General features: G+C 40.2%; 1 pseudogene; it reads left to right on the forward strand.

Moving 5' to 3' along the window:
• The window catches only part of LOC115506840, a 49,391-nt pseudogene extending 32,528 nt beyond the window's left edge, over positions 1-16,863 (forward strand).
• Positions 16,864-17,605: the final 742 nt, after the last annotated feature.

The following is a 17,605-nucleotide window of genomic DNA, read 5'->3' on the forward strand; positions in this document are numbered from 1 at the left end:
CCCAGATGGGCCATGCCACCCCACAGTGAATCCCGCCCCTAGGAGTGGGGAAGAGAAGGTACACACCAGTCCGACTGTGGCCCCAGCAGTGGGCTGGGGGCAGATATTAGGTCTGACTGCAGCCCATCCCACCATCGCAAGTTATTCAAGACAGCACAGGGGAAGTGACTTGCACTTCTGCACCACTCCAGGGACTCTGCAAAATGACAAAATGGAAGAATTCCCCTCAAAAGAATCTCCAGGAAATATAACAGCTAATGAACTGATCAAAAAGGATTTAAACAATATAACAGAAAATGAATTTAGAATAATAGTCATAAAATTAAACGCTGGGCTTGAAAACAGTATAGAGGACAGAAGAGAATCTATTGCTACAGAGATCAAGGGACTAAGGAACAGTCAGGAGGAGCTAAAATGCTATAAACGAGCTGCAAAATAAACTGGAAAAAAACACGGCTCAGACTGAAGAGGCAGGGGTGAGAATAGGTGAACTAGAAGATAAAATTATGGAAAAAGAGGAAGCTGAGAAAAAGAGAGATAAAAAAATCAGGAGTATGAGGGGAAAATTAGAGAACTAAGTGATGCACTAAAGAGAAATAATCTAGACATAATTGATATCCCAGAGGAGGAAGAGAGAGGGAAAGGTGCTGAAGGTGTACTTGAAGAAATAATAGCTGAGAACTTCCCAGATCTGGGGAAGGAAAAAGGCATTGAAATCCAAGAGGCACAGAGAACTGCCTTCAGACATAACTTGAATTGATCTTCTGAATGACATATCATAGTGAAACTGGCAAAATACAAGGATAAAGAGAAAATTCTAAAAGCAGCTAGGGATAAACATGCTCTAACATATAAAGGGAGACCTATAAGACTCGTGACCGATCTCTCTACTGAACCTTGGCAGGCCAGAAAGAAATGGCAGGAAATCTTCAAGGTGAGGAATGAAAAAATATGCAGCTGAGAATCCTTTATCCAGCAAGTCTGTCATTCAGAATAGAAAGAGAGATAAGGGTCTTCCCAAACAAACAAAAACTGAAGGAATTCATCACCACTAAACCAGCCCTACAAGAGATCCTAAGGGGGATCCTGTGAGACAAAGTACCAGAGACATCGCTACAAGCATGAAACCTATGGACATCACAATGACTCTAAACCCATATCTTTCTATAATAACACTGAACGTAAATGGACTAAATGCGCCAACCAAAAAACATAGGGTATCAGAATGGGTAAAAAAACAAGACCCATCTATTTGGTGTCTACAAGAGACTCATTTTAGACCTGAGGACACCTTCAGATTGAGAGTGAGGGAATGGAGAACAATCTATCCTGCTACTGGAAGTCAAAAGAAAGCTGGAGTAGCCATACGTATAACAGACAAACAGGACTTTAAATCAAAAGCTGTACCAAGAAATGAAGAAGGGCATTATATAATAATTACAGGGACTATCCATCAGGAAGAGCTAACAAGTATAAATGTCTATGTGCCGAATACAGGAGCCCCCAAATATATAAAATAATCACTCGCAAACATAAGCAACCTTACTGATAAGAATGTGGTAATTGCAGGGGACTTTAATACTCCGCTTACAGAAATGGATAGATTATCTAGACACACGGTCAATAAAGAAACGAGGGCCCTGAATGATACATTGGATCAGATGGACTTGACAGATATATTTGGAACTCTGCACCCCAAAGCAACCGAATATACATTCTTCTCGAGTGCACATGGAACATTCTCCAAGATAGATCACATACTGGGTCACAAAACAGCCCTTCATAAGTATACAAGAATTGAGATCATACCATGCATACATTCAGACCACAATGCTATGAAGCTTGAAATCAACCACAGGAAAAAGTCTGGAAAACCTCCAAAAGCATGGAGGTTAAAGAACACGTTACTAAAGGATGAATGGGTCAACCAGGAACTTAGAGAAGAAATTTAAAAATATATGGAAACAAACGAAAACGACAATACAACAATCCAAATGCTTTGGGATGCAGCAAAGGCAGTCCTGAGAGGAAAATACATTGCAATCCAGGCCTGTCTCAAGAAACAAGAAAAATCCCAAATACAAAATCTAACAGCACACCTAAAGGAAATAGAAGCAGAACAGCAAGGACAGCCTAAATCCAGCAGAAGAAGGGAAATAATAAAGATCAGAGCAGAAATAAACAATATAGAATCTAAAAAACCTGTAGAGCAGGTCAACGAAACCAAGAGTTGGTTTTTTGAAATAATAAACAAAATTGATAAACCTCTAGCCAGGCTTCTCAAAAAGAAAAGGGAGATGACCCGAGTAGATAAAATCATGAATGAAAAAGCAATTATTACAACCAATCCTTCAGAGATACAAGCAATTATCAGGGGAATACTATGAAAAATTATATGCCAACAAACTGGACAACCTGGAAGAAATGGACAAATTCCTAAACACCCACACACTTCCGAAACTCAATCAGGAGGAAATAGAAAGCTTGAACAGACCCATAACCTGCAAAGAAATGGAATCAGTTATCAAAAATGTCCCAACAAATAAGAGTCCAGGAACAGATGGCTTCCCAGGGGAGTCCTGCCAGACATTGAAAGCAGAGATAATACCTATCTTTCTCAAGCTATTCCAAAAAATAGAAAGGGAAGGAAAACTTCCAGACTCATTCTAGGAAGCCAGTATTACTTTGATTCCTAAACCAGACAGAGACCCAGTAAAAAAAGAGAACTACAGCCCAATATCCCTGATGAATATGGATGCAAAAATTCTCAATGAGATAGTAGCAAATCGAATTCAACAGCATATAAAAAGAATTATTCACCATGATCAAGTGGGATTCATTCCTGGGATGCAGGGCTGGTACAACATTCGCAAATCAATCAATGTGATATATCACATTAATAAAAGAAAAGAGAAGAAGCATATGATACTGTCAATCGATGCAGAAAAAGCATTTGACAAAATTCAGCAACCTTTCTTAATAAAAACCCTCGGGAAGAGGCGCAGGAAGATGGCGGCTTAGGAGGACGCTGGGCTCACCGCGCGTCCTGCTGATCACTTAGATTCCACCTACACCTGCCTAAATAACCCAGAAAACCGCCAGAGGATTAGCAGAATGGAGTCACCGGACCCAAGTGCAGACGAGAGGCCCACGGAAGAGGGTAGGAAGGGCGGCGAGGCGGTGCGCGCTCCACGGACTGGCGGGAGGGAGCCGGGGCGGAGGGGCGGCTCGCCGGCCAAGCAGAGCCCTCGAGTCTGGCTTGCAAAAGCGGAGGGGCCTAACGGACTGTGTTCCAACAGCAAGCGCGACAGCGTCTGGGAGGTCATAAGTTAACAGCTGTGCTCTGAAAGCGGGAAGGCTGGAGGACAAAGGGAGGGTGAGCTGCGGAGCCCCCGGACGACAGAGCTCAGTTTGGCGGGGAACAAAGGCGCTCGCCAGCGCCATCTCCCCCGCCCATCCCCCAGCCAAAATCCCAAAGGGAACTGGTTCCGGCCAGGGAAATTGCTGGCTCCGCGCAAACACCCAACTCTGTGCTTCTGTGGAGCCAAACCTCCGGCAGCGGATCTGACTCCCTCGGGCTGCCACAGGGCCCCTCCTGAAGTGGATCACCTAAGGAGAAGCGAGCTAAGCCTGCCCCCCCTCCCGCCGTGCACCTTGCCTTCCCACCCCAGCTAATACGCCAGATCCCCAGCATCACAAGCCTGGCAGTGTGCAAGTAGCCCAGACGGGCCACGCCACCCCACAGTGAATCCCGCCCCTAGGAGAGGGGAAGAGAAGGCACATACCAGTCTGACTGTGGCCCCAGCGGTGGGCTGGGGGCAGACATCAGGACTGACTGCGGCCCCGCCCACCAACTCCAGTTATACACCACAGCACAGGGGAAGTGCCCTGCAGGTCCACACCACACCAGGGACTATCCAAAATGACCAAGCGGAAGAATTCCCCTCAGAAGAATCTCCAGGAAATAACAACAGCTAATGAGCTGATCAAAAAGGATTTAAATAATATAACAGAAAGTGAATTTAGAATAATAGTCATAAAATTAATCGCTGGGCTGGAAAACAGTACACAGGACAGCAGAGAATCTCTTGCTACAGTGATCAAGGGACTAAGGAACAGTCACGAGGAGCTGAAAAACGCTTTAAATGAAATGCAAAACAAAATGCAAACCACCACAGCTCGGATGGAAGAGGCAGAGGAGAGAATAGGTGAACTAGAAGATAAAGTTATGGAAAAAGAGGAAGCTGAGAAAAAGAGAGATAAAAAAATCCAGGAGTATGAGGGGAAAATTAGAGAACTAAGTGATACACTAAAAAGAAATAATATACGCATAATTGGTATCCCAGAGGAGGAAGAGAGAGGGAAAGGTGCTGAAGGGGTACTTGAAGAAATCATAGCTGAGAACTTCCCTGAACTGGGGAAGGAAAAAGGCATTGAAATCCAAGAGGCACAGAGAACTCCCTTCAGACGTAACTTGAATTGATCTTCTGCACGACATATCATAGTGAAACTGGCAAAATACAAGGATAAAGAAAAAATTCTGAAAGCAGCAAGGGGTAAACGTGCCCTCACATATAAAGGGAGACCTATAAGACTCGTGACTGATCTCTCTTTTGAAACTTGGCAGGCCAGAAAGAATTGGCACGAGATTTTCAGGGTGCTAGACAGCAAAAATATGCAGCCGAGAATCCTTTATCCAGCAAGTCTGTCATTTAGAATAGAAGGAGAGATAAAGGTCTTCCCAAACAAACAAAAACTGAAGGAATTTGTCACCACTAAACCAGCCCTACAAGAGATCCTAAGGGGGACCCTGTGAGACAAAGTACCACAGACATCACTACAAGCATAAAACATACAGACATCACAATGACTCTAAACCCGTATCTTTCTATAATAACACTGAATGTAAACGGATTAAATGCGCCAACCAAAAGACATAGGGTATCAGAATGGATAAAAAAACAAGACCCATCTATTTGCTGTCTACAAGAGACTCATTTTAGACCTGAGGACACCTTTAGATTCAGAGTGAGGGGATGGAGAACTATTTATCATGCTACTGGAAGCCAAAAGAAAGCTGGAGTAGCCATACTTATATCAGACAAACTAGACTTTAAATTAAAGGCTGTAACAAGAGATGAAGAAGGACATTATATAATAGTTACAGGGTGTATCCATCAGGAAGAGCTAACAATTATAAATGTCTATGCGCCGAATACCGGAGCCCCCAAGTATATAAAACAATTACTCATAAACAGAAGCAACCTTATTGATAAGAATGTGGTAATTGCAGGGGACTTTAACACCCCACTTACAGAAATGGATAGATCATCTAGACACACAGTCAATAAAGAAACAAGGGCCCTGAATGAGACATTGGATCAGATGGACTTGACAGATATATTTAGAACTCTGCATCCCAAAGCAACAGAATATACTTTCTTCTCGAGTGCACATGGAACATTCTCCAAGATAGATCATATACTGGGTCACAAAACAACCCTTCATAAGTTTACAAGAATTGAAATTATACCATGCATACTTTCAGACCACAATGCTATGAAGCTTGAAATCAACCACAGGAAAAAGTCTGGAAAACCTCCAAAAGCGTGGAGGTTAAAGAACACCCTACTAACGAATGAGTGGGTCAACCAGGCAATTAGAGAAGAAATCAAAAAATATATGGAAACAAACGAAAATGAAAATACAACAATCCAAACACTTTGGGACGCAGCGAAGGCAGTCCTGAGAGGAAAATACATTGCAATCCAGGCCTATCTCAAGAAACAAGAAAAATCCCAAATACAAAATCTAACAGCACACCTAAAGGAACTAGAAGCAGAACAGCAAAGGCAGCCTAAACCCAGCAGAAGAAGAGAAATAATAAAGATCAGAGCAGAAATAAACAATATAGAATCTAAAAAAACTGTAGAGCAGATCAACGAAACCAAGAGTTGGTTTTTTGAAAAAATAAACAAAATTGACAAACCTCTAGCCAGGCTTCTCAAAAAGAAATGGGAGATGACCCAAATAGATAAAATCATGAATGAAAATGGAATTATTACAACCAATCCCTCAGAGATACAAACAATTATCAGGGAATACTATGAAAAATTATATGCCAACAAATTGGACAACCTGGAAGAAATGGACAAATTCCTGAACACCCACACTCTTCCAAAACTCAATCAGGAGGAAATAGAAAGCTTGAACAGACCCATAACCAGCGAAGAAATTGAATCGGTTATCAAAAATCTCCCAACAAATAAGAGTCCAGGACCAGATGGCTTCCCAGGGGAGTTCTACCAGACATTTAAAGCAGAGATAATACCTATCCTTCTCAAGCTATTCCAAGAAATAGAAAGGGAAGGAAAACTTCCAGACTCATTCTATGAAGCCAGTATTACTTTGATTCCTAAACCAGACAGAGACCCAGTAAAAAAAGAGAACTACAGCCCAATATCCCTGATGAATATGGATGCAAAAATTCTCAATATGATACTAGCAAATCGAATTCAACAGCATATAAAAAGAATTATTCACCATGATCAAGTGGGATTCATTCCTGGGATGCAGGGCTGGTTCAACATTCGCAAATCAATCAACGTGATACATCACATTAACAAAAAAAAAGAGAAGAACCATATGATCCTGTCAATCGATGCAGAAAAGGCCTTTGACAAAATCCAGCACCCTTTCTTAATAAAAACCCTTGAGAAAGTCGGGATAGAAGGAACATACTTAAAGATCATAAAAGCCATTTATGAAAAGCCCACAGCTAACATCATCCTCAACGGGGAAAAACTGAGAGCTTTTTCCCTGAGATCAGGAACACGACAGGGATGCCCACTCTCACCGCTGTTGTTTAACATAGTGCTGGAAGTTCTAGCATCAGCAATCAGACAACAAAAGGAAATCAAAGGCATCCAAATTGGCAAAGATGAAGTCAAGCTTTCGCTTTTTGCAGATGACATGATATTATACATGGAAAATCCGATAGACTCCACCAAAAGTCTGCTAGAACTGATACATGAATTCAGCAAAGTTGCAGGATACAAAATCAATGTCCAGAAATCAGTTGCATTCTTATACACTAACAATGAAGCAACAGAAAGACAAATAAAGAAACTGATCCCATTCACAATTGCACCAAGAAGCATAAAATACCTAGGAATAAATCTAACCAAACATGTAAAGGATCTGTATGCTGAAAACTATAGAAAGCTTATGAAGGTAATTGAAGAAGACTTAAAGAAATGGAAAGACATTCCCTGCTCATGGATTGGAAAAATAAATATTGTCAAAATGTCAATACTACCCAAAGCTATCTACACATTCAATGCAATCCCAATCAAAATTGCACCAGCATTCTTCTCGAAATTAGTACAAGCAATCCTAAAATTCATATGGAACCACAAAAGGCCCCGAATAGCCAAAGGAATTTTGAAGAAGAAGACCAAAGCAGGAGGCATCACAATCCCAGACTTTAGCCTCTACTACAAAGCTGTCATCATCAAGACAGCATGGTATTGGCACAAAAACAGACACACAGACCAATGGAATAGAATAGAAACCCCAGAACTAGACCCACAAACGTATGGCCAACTCATCTTTGACAAAGCAGGAAAGAACATCCAATGGAAAAAAGACAGCCTCTTTAACAAATGGTGCTGGGAGAACTGGACAGCAACATGCAGAAGGTTGAAACTAGACCACTTTCTCACACCATTCACAAAAATAAACTCAAAATGGATAAAGGACCTAAATGTGAGACAGGAAACCATCAGAACCTTAGAGGAGAAAGCAGGAAAAGATCTCTCTGACCTCAGCCGTAGCAATCTCTTACTCGACACATCCCCAAAGGCAAGGGAATTAAAAGCAAAAGTGAATTACTGGGACCTTATGAAGATAAAAAGCTTCTGTACAGCAAAGGAAACAACCAACAAAACTAAAAGGCAACCAACGGAATGGGAAAAGATATTTGCAAATGACATATCGGACAAAGGGCTAGTATCTAAAATCTATAAAGAGCTCACCAAACTCCACACCCGAAAAACAAATAACCCAGTGAAGAAATGGGCAGAAAACATGAATAGACACTTCTCTAAAGAAGACATCCAGATGGCCAACAGGCACATGAAAAGATGTTCAGCGTCGCTCCTTATCAGGGAAATACAAATCAAAACCACACTCAGGTATCACCTCACGCCAGTCAGAGTGGCCAAAATGAACAAATCAGGAGACTATAGATGCTGGAGAGGATGTGGAGAAACGGGAACCCTCTTGCACTGTTGGTGGGAATGCAAATTGGTGCAGCCGCTCTGGAAAGCAGTGTGGAGGTTCCTCAGAAAATTAAAAATAGACCTACCCTATGACCCAGCAATAGCACTGCTAGGAATTTATCCAAGGGATACAGGAGTACTGATGCATAGGGGCACTTGTACCCCAATGTTCATAGCAGCACTCTCAACAATAGCCAAATTATGGAAAGAGCCTAAATGTCCATCAACTGATGAATGGATAAAGAAATTGTGGTTTATATACACAATGGAATACTATGTGGCAATGAGAAAAAATGAAATATGGCCCTTTGTAGCAACGTGGATGGAACTGGAGAGTGTAATGCTAAGTGAAATAAGCCATACAGAGAAAGACAGATACCATATGGTTTCACTCTTATGTGGATCCTGAGAAACTTAACAGGAACCCATGGGGGAGGGGAAGGAAAAAAAAAAAGAGGTTAGAGTGGGAGAGAGCCAAAGCATAAGAGACTGTTAAAAACTGAGAACAAACTGAGGGTTGATGGGGGGTGGGAGGGAGGGGAGGGTGGGTGATGGGTATTGAGGAGGGCACCTTTTGGGATGAGCACTGGGTGTTGTATGGAAACCAATTTGTCAATAAATTTCATAAAAAAAAAAAACCCTCGAGAAAGTCGGGATAGAAGGAACATACTTAAACATCATAAAAGCCATTTATGAAAAACCAACAGCTAGTATCATCCTCAATGGGGAAAAACTGAGAGCTTTCTCCCTGAGATCAGGAGCACGACAGGGATGTCCACTCACAGCTGTTGTTTAACATAGTGTTGGAAGTTCTAGCATCAGCCATCAGACAACAAAAGGAAATCAAAGGCATCAAAATTGGCAAAGATGGAGTCAAGCTTTCACTTTTGCAAATGACATGATATTATCCATGGAAAATCTGATAGACTCCACCAAAAGTCTGCTAGAACTGATACATGAATTCAGCAAAGTTGCAGGATACATAATCAATTGACAGAAACCAGTTGCATTCTTATACACTAACAATGAAGCAACAGAAAGACAAATAAAGAAACTGATCCCATTCACAATTGCACCAAGAAGCATAAAATACCTAGGAATAAATCTAACCAAAGATGTAAAAGATCTGTATGCTGAAAACTATAGAAAGCTTATGAAGGAAATTGAAGAAGAAACAAAGAAATGGAAAAACATTCTGTGCTCATGCGTTGGAAGAATAAATATTGTTAAAATGTCAATACTACCTAAAGCTATCTACACATTCAATGCAATCCCAGTAAAAATTGCACCAGCATTCTTCTCGAAGCTAGAACAAGCAACCCTAAAATTCGTATGGAACCACAAAAGGCCCCAAATAGCCAAAGTAATTTTGAAGCAGAAGACCAAAGCAGAAGGCATCACAATCCCCGACTTAAGCCTCGACTACAAAGCTGTAATCATCAAGACAGCATGGTATTGGCACAAAAACAGACACATAGACCAATGGAACAGAATTGAAACCCCAGAACTAGAGCCACAAAAGTATGGCCACGTAATCTTTGACAGAGCAGGAAAGAATATCCACTGGAAAAAAGACAGTCTCTTTAACAAATGGTGCTGGGAGAACTGGACAGCAACATGCAGAAGGATGAAACTAGACCACTTTCTTACACCATTCACAAAAATAAACTGAAAATGGATAAAGGACCTGAATGTGAGACAGGAAACCATCAAAACCCTAGAGGAGAAAGCAGGAAAAGACCTCTCTGACCTCATCTGCAGCAATTTCTTACTTGACACATGCCCAAAGGCAAGAGAATTAAAAGCAAAAATGAACTATTGGGACCTCATGAAGATAAAAAGCTTCTGCACAGCAAAGGAAACAATCAACAAAACTAAAAGGCAACCGACGGAATGGGAAAAGATATTTGCAAATGACATATTGGACAAAAGGCTTTTATCCAAAATCCATAAAGAGCTCACCAAACTCCACACCTGAAAAACAAATAATCCAGTGAAGAAATGGGCAGAATACATGAATAGACACTTCTCTAAAGAAGACATCCCGATGGCCAGCAGGCACATGAAAAGATGCTCAACGTCGCTCCTCATCAGGGAAATACAAATCAAAACCACACTCAGGTATCACCTCACACCAGTCAGAGTGCCCAAAATGAACAAATCAGGAGACTATAGATGCTGGTGAGGATGTGGAGAAATGGGAACCCTCTTGCACTGTTGGTAGGAATGCAAATTGGTGCAGCCGCTCTGGAAAGCAGTGTGGAGGTTCCTCAAAAAATTAAAAATAGACCTACCCTATGACCCAGCAGTAGCACTGCTAGGAATTTACCCAGGGGATACAGGAGTACTGATGCATAGGGGCACTTGTACCCCAATGTTTATAGCAGCACTCTCAACAATAGCCAAATTATGGAAAGAGCCTAAATGTCCATCAACTGAGGAATGGATGAGGAAATTGTGGTTTATATGCACAATAGAGTACTACGTGGCAATGAGAAAGAACGAAATATGGTCCTTTGTAGCAACGTGGATGGAACTGGAGAGTGTGATGCTAAGTGAAATAAGCCATACAGAGAAAGACAGATACCATACGTTTTCACTCTTATGTGGATCCTGAGAAACTTAATAGAAGCCCATGGAAGAGGGGAAGGAAAAAAAAAAGAGGTTAGAGTGGGAGAGATCCAAACATGAGAGACTGTTAAAAACTGAGAACAAACTGAGGGTTGATGGGGGGCGGGAGGGAGGGGAGAGTAGGTGATGGTTATTGTAGAGGGCATCTTTTGGGATGAGCACTTGGTGTTGTATGCAAACAAATTTGACAATAAATTTCATATATTAAAAAAATTAAAAAAATAAAAATAAAATAAAATAAAATAATGTCTTTTAATTGGGAAAAGATAAACTGTAGAAAATGAAAAAGATGCCTCTGTGTAGATATGTATGACCCTGCAGTGGGTCTTCTGCAAAGTGGGCAATTGAAATTTATCTTACACAGCTATTGTGAGGAGAAGTGAACAAACCAATAAAACATATCCAACATGTAATATTGTAAAACCTCAGCAAATATGTGTGGGGTCACTCCTGCGGTCTCTTTGTAGCAAAAGAGAGGATTTAAACGTGAACAACTCATAGACGTCATTGGGATTTGGTACAACAAGGAAGGAAATGTACACATATTATATGCTGGGTTAGCTTTAGTACCATTTTTTTGTAGATGAGTTACCTGATTATGGTGAAGAAGAGGAAACACTCCATCCCCTAAAACTGTTCGTTTGTGTGTGCAACATAGTTATTTGACATTCATATTTGTATTATGAAAAAATCACCACAATAAGTCTATCATACATCCATCACTTTACATAGCTACAGATTTTTGTGTGTGTGATGAAAACTTTCAAGACGCACTCTCTTAGCAACTTTCACATACACAATACACTATTAACGATAGGACCATGCTGTACATGACATCCTCATGACTTATTTATTTTATAAGAGGAAGTTTGTACCTCTTGACCTCTTTCCCATTTTTGCCCACTTCTTGGCCACTGCCTAAAGCAACCACCAATGTGTTCTCTAAATACATGAGTTCTTCTTTCAGCTTCCTTTTTTTTTCTTTTAAATTCCACATGTGAGGTCATATGCTGTTTATCTTTCTTTGTCTGACTTATTTCATTTAGCATTTTGCCCTTGATATCCATCCATGATGTTACAAATGGCAAGACCTTATTCTTTTTTTATAGCTGAAATATATTCCATTGCATATATCAAATCTTCCCTATCCATTTATCCATTGATGGACTGTGAAATTATTTCCATATCTTAACTATTGTAAGTAATGCTTCAGTGAACCTGGGTTTGATATATTTTTTAATGCTAATGTTTTGGTTTCATCAGATATATCCAGATGTAAAAGTCTAGATCACATGGGAGTTGTGTTTTTAATTTTTTGAAGAACTTTCATAGTGGTTTCATCGTGGCTGCAACAATTTATATTCCCTTCCCCCATGGTGTTCTGTTAAGTTTCTCAACTTCCACATATGACTGAAAGTATATGATATCTGTCTTTCTCTGACTGACTTATTTCACTTAGCCTAATACCCTCCAGTTCCACGCACGTTGCTGCAAATAGCAGGGTTTCATTCTTTCTCATTGCCAAGTAGCATTCCACTGTATATATAAACCACATCTTCTTTATGCATTCTTCAATTGATGGACATTTAGGCTGTTTCCATAATTGGGCTATTGTTAAAAGCGCTGCTATAAACATTGGGGTGTACGTGCCACTATGAATCAGCACTCCTGTAATCCTTTGGATAAATTCTCAGTAGTGCTATTGCTGGGTCATAGGGTAGTTCTATTTTAATTTTTTGAGGACCCTCCACACTGTTTTCCAGAGCAGCTGCACCAGTTTGCATTCCCACTAACAGTGCAAGAGAGTTCCCGTTTCTCCACATCCTCGCCAGCATCTCTTGTTTCCTGCGTTGTTAATTTTAGCCACTCTGACTGGTGTGAGGTGATATCTGAGTGTGGTTTTGATTTGTATTTCCCTGATGAGGAGTGATGTTGAGCATCTTTTCATGTGTCTTTTGGTCATCTGGATATCTTCTTTGGAAAAGTGTCTATTCATGTCTTCTGCCCATTTCTTCACTGGATTGTTTGTTTTTCAGGTGTTGAGTTTGGTAAGATCTTTATAGATTTTGGATACTAAGCATTTATCCGATATGTCATTTGCAAATATCTTTTCCCATTCCTTCGGTTTCCTTTGCAGTACAGAAGCTTTTTATCTTCATGAGGTCCTGATAGATCATTTTTGCTTTTAATTCCCTTGCCTTTGGTCACATGCCGAACAAGAAATTGCTGCAGTTGAGGTCAAAGAGGTTGCTGTCTGTTTTTTCCTCTAGGGTTTTGATGGTTTCCTGTCTCACATTTAGGTCTTTCATCCATTTTGAGTTTATTTTTGTGTATGGTGTAAGAATGTGGTCTAGTTTCATTCTTCTGCATGTTGCTCTCCAGTTCTCCCAGCACCATTTGGTAAAAAGGTACTGTCTTTTTTCCATTGGATACTCTTTCCTGCTTTGTTAAAAATTAGTTGGCCATATATTTGTGGGTCCAATTCTGGGTTCTCTATTCTATTCCATTGGTCTATGTGTCTGTTTTTGTGCCAATCCCATACTGTATTGTTTATTACAGGTTTGTAGTAGAGGCTAATGTCTGGGATTATGATGCCTCCCACTTTGGTTTTCTTTTTCAATATTACTTTGGCTACTTAAGCACTTTGTGGTTCCATAAAAATTTTAGGATTGTTTGTTCTAACTTTGAGAAGAATGCCAGTGCAATTTTGATTGGGATTGCATTGAGTGTGTAGATTTCTTTGGGTAGTATTGACATTTTGACAATAGTGTTCTCCCAATCCATGAGCATGGGATGTTTTTCCATTTCTTTTTGTCTTCTTCAGTTTCCTTCATACATTTTCTATAGTTTTTCAGCATACAGATCTTTTACTACCTGGTATTGTTGAGGGAGGAATAGGACACAAAAAAGCAGACCTAGGCATGACCATGTGAGGGTACAATGAATAGGTGGCCATCTGCAAGCCCAGGAGATAAGCTGCAGAAGAAACCAATCTTGCTGACACTTTGAACTCAGACTTCTAGCTTCCAAAACTGTGAGAAAATAAATTTCTGTTGTTTAAGCCACCCAATCTGTGGCATTTTTTATAAAAGTCCTAGCAAACTAATACAATGTGGAAATGTACAAACACAGTATTTCAAGAAAATTAATGAGTGGTAGAGTTTATTATTGTATCTGGTTTGACTATAGCTTCCACTTTCACTATAATTAGTATGAAATATTTTTCAAAATCAGAATTTAATTGTTTATCTCATGTTTTATTCATAGATACCTGGCTACCTATTGAAAAAGGGTAAAGGAAGAAACATAAGGAGAACAAATGCAGAATTGCATCCCAACCTGTCATTCCTGGCTCCTTGCCATATGTATTCTCTTTCAGAACTTCTAACAAGGACACACCCATTTCCTCACTTCACATGCTATAAAGAATCAATACATACTATATTCAATCACTTTATCATCAGCTGTACTCAGTCTTAGAGTTCTCAATCTCCAGTTAGCCCAAAACAGTGTCTGTGTCTACTGAACATGAAACATCTTCCCTTTGTCCAAGCATAATTTTTGGCTTTCATTCACACTGCTACACATATAGACCTGTACACCCAGAACCTAATCTGGCCCACCCTGGTGAGAAAAGACAGTGAATGCAGGGAATTTGTTTTCCTGTGTCCAAATCAATACCCAAATCCCTAGGTTGGTTTAGGGAGTCATCCAATTTTAGACTTAAGTTGATTTGTATTACAAGTACTGGGCATGTGTATATTTACCTTTCCACTTACTATTTTATTTCCATAAGAATGGTGCTTCAAAGGTGTTTTAATCCATGTGTATTGGTTGCCCTGGGCGCTGGACTGAAATAGCCTACAATTAAACTCCTCCATGAATGCTGCTGTTGAAGCATCTCCCATCTGGAGGCTGTGGGCTGGTGGAGCACTGGGTGATCTCATGCAGTCTTCCCCTTTCCCTCCCCTGTGTGTTCCTTGTTTGTCCAACTGAGAAGTCAAACTCATGAGTCTGCTCTCAGTTCAAGGGTCTTTTTCTAGAGAGAGCTGAGAGAAACACATTGTGAAAGTACTTTCCTCTCATGACTTTCACTACATCCTGCAGATTGGAGAGGTCGCAGGACTGAGGTATACTAGATTTATTTGACTGACATGCTTGCTCTTCCTTAGGTATCTGTTGTATCAGTGAAGGAACACATTGGGATTGTCAACTGGTAGATTCAATAATTAATGGTGTGACCACCGATATTACCAAACACTCTTGCTTTAGGTGTAGTCTACATCTGATGCTGATTCACTTTGTTTTATGGGAATTACTGGGGATATTGATTTTTTCTTCTTAATTTTTTTCCAACTTTAAACCCAAGTGCTTTGTTTTAAGTAATAATGGAAAATGCAATGAATGGAACAATCATTAGAAATCCTGAAAATTCTATCATTCAAAGATAAGCACTGAAAAAAAAAGCATTTTTTTCCAGAAATTTTACTATGCCAGTGTACCGAGAGTTGAGTGTCTGACTCCTGGTCAGTTCAAGTCATGATCCCAGGGTTGTTGGATGGAGGTCCATGTCAGGCTCCGTGAGAGTGTGAAGCCTGATTAAGATTCGCTCTCTCCCTCCCTCTGCCCCTCTCCCCCACTCTCTCTCTCTAAGATTAAAAAAAAAAAAGAAATTTTACTATGCATATGCCACCATATTTAAGAAGTGGTGAGATGGTGACACCCTTGAGCTGCACATTCCAGACACGGCGGCAGAGGGAAGCGAACGCCTACTGGTGGCCAGTTCTGGGTCCTGCACCAGGGCCAGGAAAATGGAACCAGAATATGCTACTGCTACTCATACCATAAAATACAGCTGTACTGTGAACCACAGCAAAGCAGCAAATCCGAGAAGGAAAGTAACAAACCAAAGATACTGTCTTAGTTTTAATGGGCTGCTGTAATAAAGTATACAAACCTAGTGGCTTAAAACAACAAAAATTGAGTCTCTCACAGTTCAGGATGCTCCAAGTCTGAAATCAAGGAGTTAGTAGAGCCTTGTACATTGAGATACTAGACAGAATCCTTCCTTCTTTTTTCTTCCTCGCCTCTAGCAGTGACCATCAATTCTTGATGTTCCTTGCTGGCAGCAACATCACTCCTGTTCCTGCCTCTGTCATCACAGGTTCTCTCCACCTGTCCCACTCTTCAGTGGTATTTTCACCTTCTTAAAATGCCATCAGTCATATAGGATTAGGGCTGGCCCTAATAATTTCATCTTATCCTGATTGCAATTACAAAAACCATATTTCCAAATAAGATTCCATTCATAGATACCTGGGGTTGGAACCTCAATGTAATTTGGAGGGGACAATAGAACGAAATGACAGGTATAATTATTTTTTGTCGTCTAACTAGAAATAGAATATTGCTTACATAATCCAGAGGATGGATTTAAAAAAGTAACAGGAAAACAATGCCTACACCTCTGAATCATCCCATTATCCTCACAGACAAGATGAAAGGCAATGTAACAAATTCTTCCCTATGATTGTTATTTGGGAATTGATCAAAATGATATTTTCAGTTGTTGTCATCAGCAATGTCCCCTTTCCACTGTTGCACCCTTTTAACCCTATGCTACAGGAAGGAATCAGACTACTCGCATTAGATGCATCCTGGGTGAGTTTGGCATCCTGATGTTTCCCCACTGTCTTTGAACTTCGGAGCGTTTACTCTGATTCTGGGCCACGGTAATGCTTCTGGTCAATCATGAATGATGCAGAAGCACATAACTAGAGCCACTATGGCCATGCATGCAGATATCAAGATAGCTTTTAAGACATAGTGGGAAGCTTTGAAGCTGCCAAATCAACATTGGGCAATAGATGAAATTGAAGAGGAGCTCATAGCCAAAGATCTCCATTTCACTAGTATGTTCAGAAAGGAAATACAGACCTTTAATTTTTAAGACCAAAGAGACATTAGCTCTGTCACAAACTCATATTAGTACTTAACCTTGCAACTTCCATGTGATCTGGAGCCTTTCACAGTAAAAAGGAAGATGCGTGAGTTGGTGGGTGTGCAGCAAGGATGGTTCTTTTTGGAGCTGGAATCACTTTTTATGACTGAAACTAGAGGTAATATGAGGAATGTGTGCTGGGTGACTTACCTGGAAATAGATATTTTTGACACATTTTAAATTTAGCTTATAGTGACATTAGTAATGAAGATCAATGTAAGGGGGAAAACTGAAACTAGTGATAACATACAAAACTTAGCCAAACTTCAGTCTGTGGAAAAAGCATTGCCAATTATAACGAATTATTATGTGCAGTCAACTTGACCTCTAATCACGGTAAACCCTTTTCTTAGGATCCAAACATCCTATATATTACCTTTAATATTTTGTTAGTGTGTTTATAACTTTCTTTACACAAATAATACATCTTCATTACCAAAAATGTAGGAACTATAGATGGGCAAAGTGAAGCCCCCTGTATTATTCATTTTGAGGCTATAGAATGACATTCAGGGCAACTGTGTCAAAACTGTATTCAAATAAGCTGTTTTCAGAGTCAGTACTCAGAGAAAGAAGACCCTTAGCAAACCTTCTATATCTCTTAATACTATCCAGAAAATATCAGTCACCTGAGATCCTACTGGATTCTCAAGTGCCTTTGTGACAATCAAAGACCAGTGAAATAATGTGA

This window comes from Lynx canadensis, chromosome X, assembly GCF_007474595.2.
Source record: "Lynx canadensis isolate LIC74 chromosome X, mLynCan4.pri.v2, whole genome shotgun sequence".
Classification (NCBI taxonomy): domain Eukaryota; kingdom Metazoa; phylum Chordata; class Mammalia; order Carnivora; family Felidae; genus Lynx; species Lynx canadensis.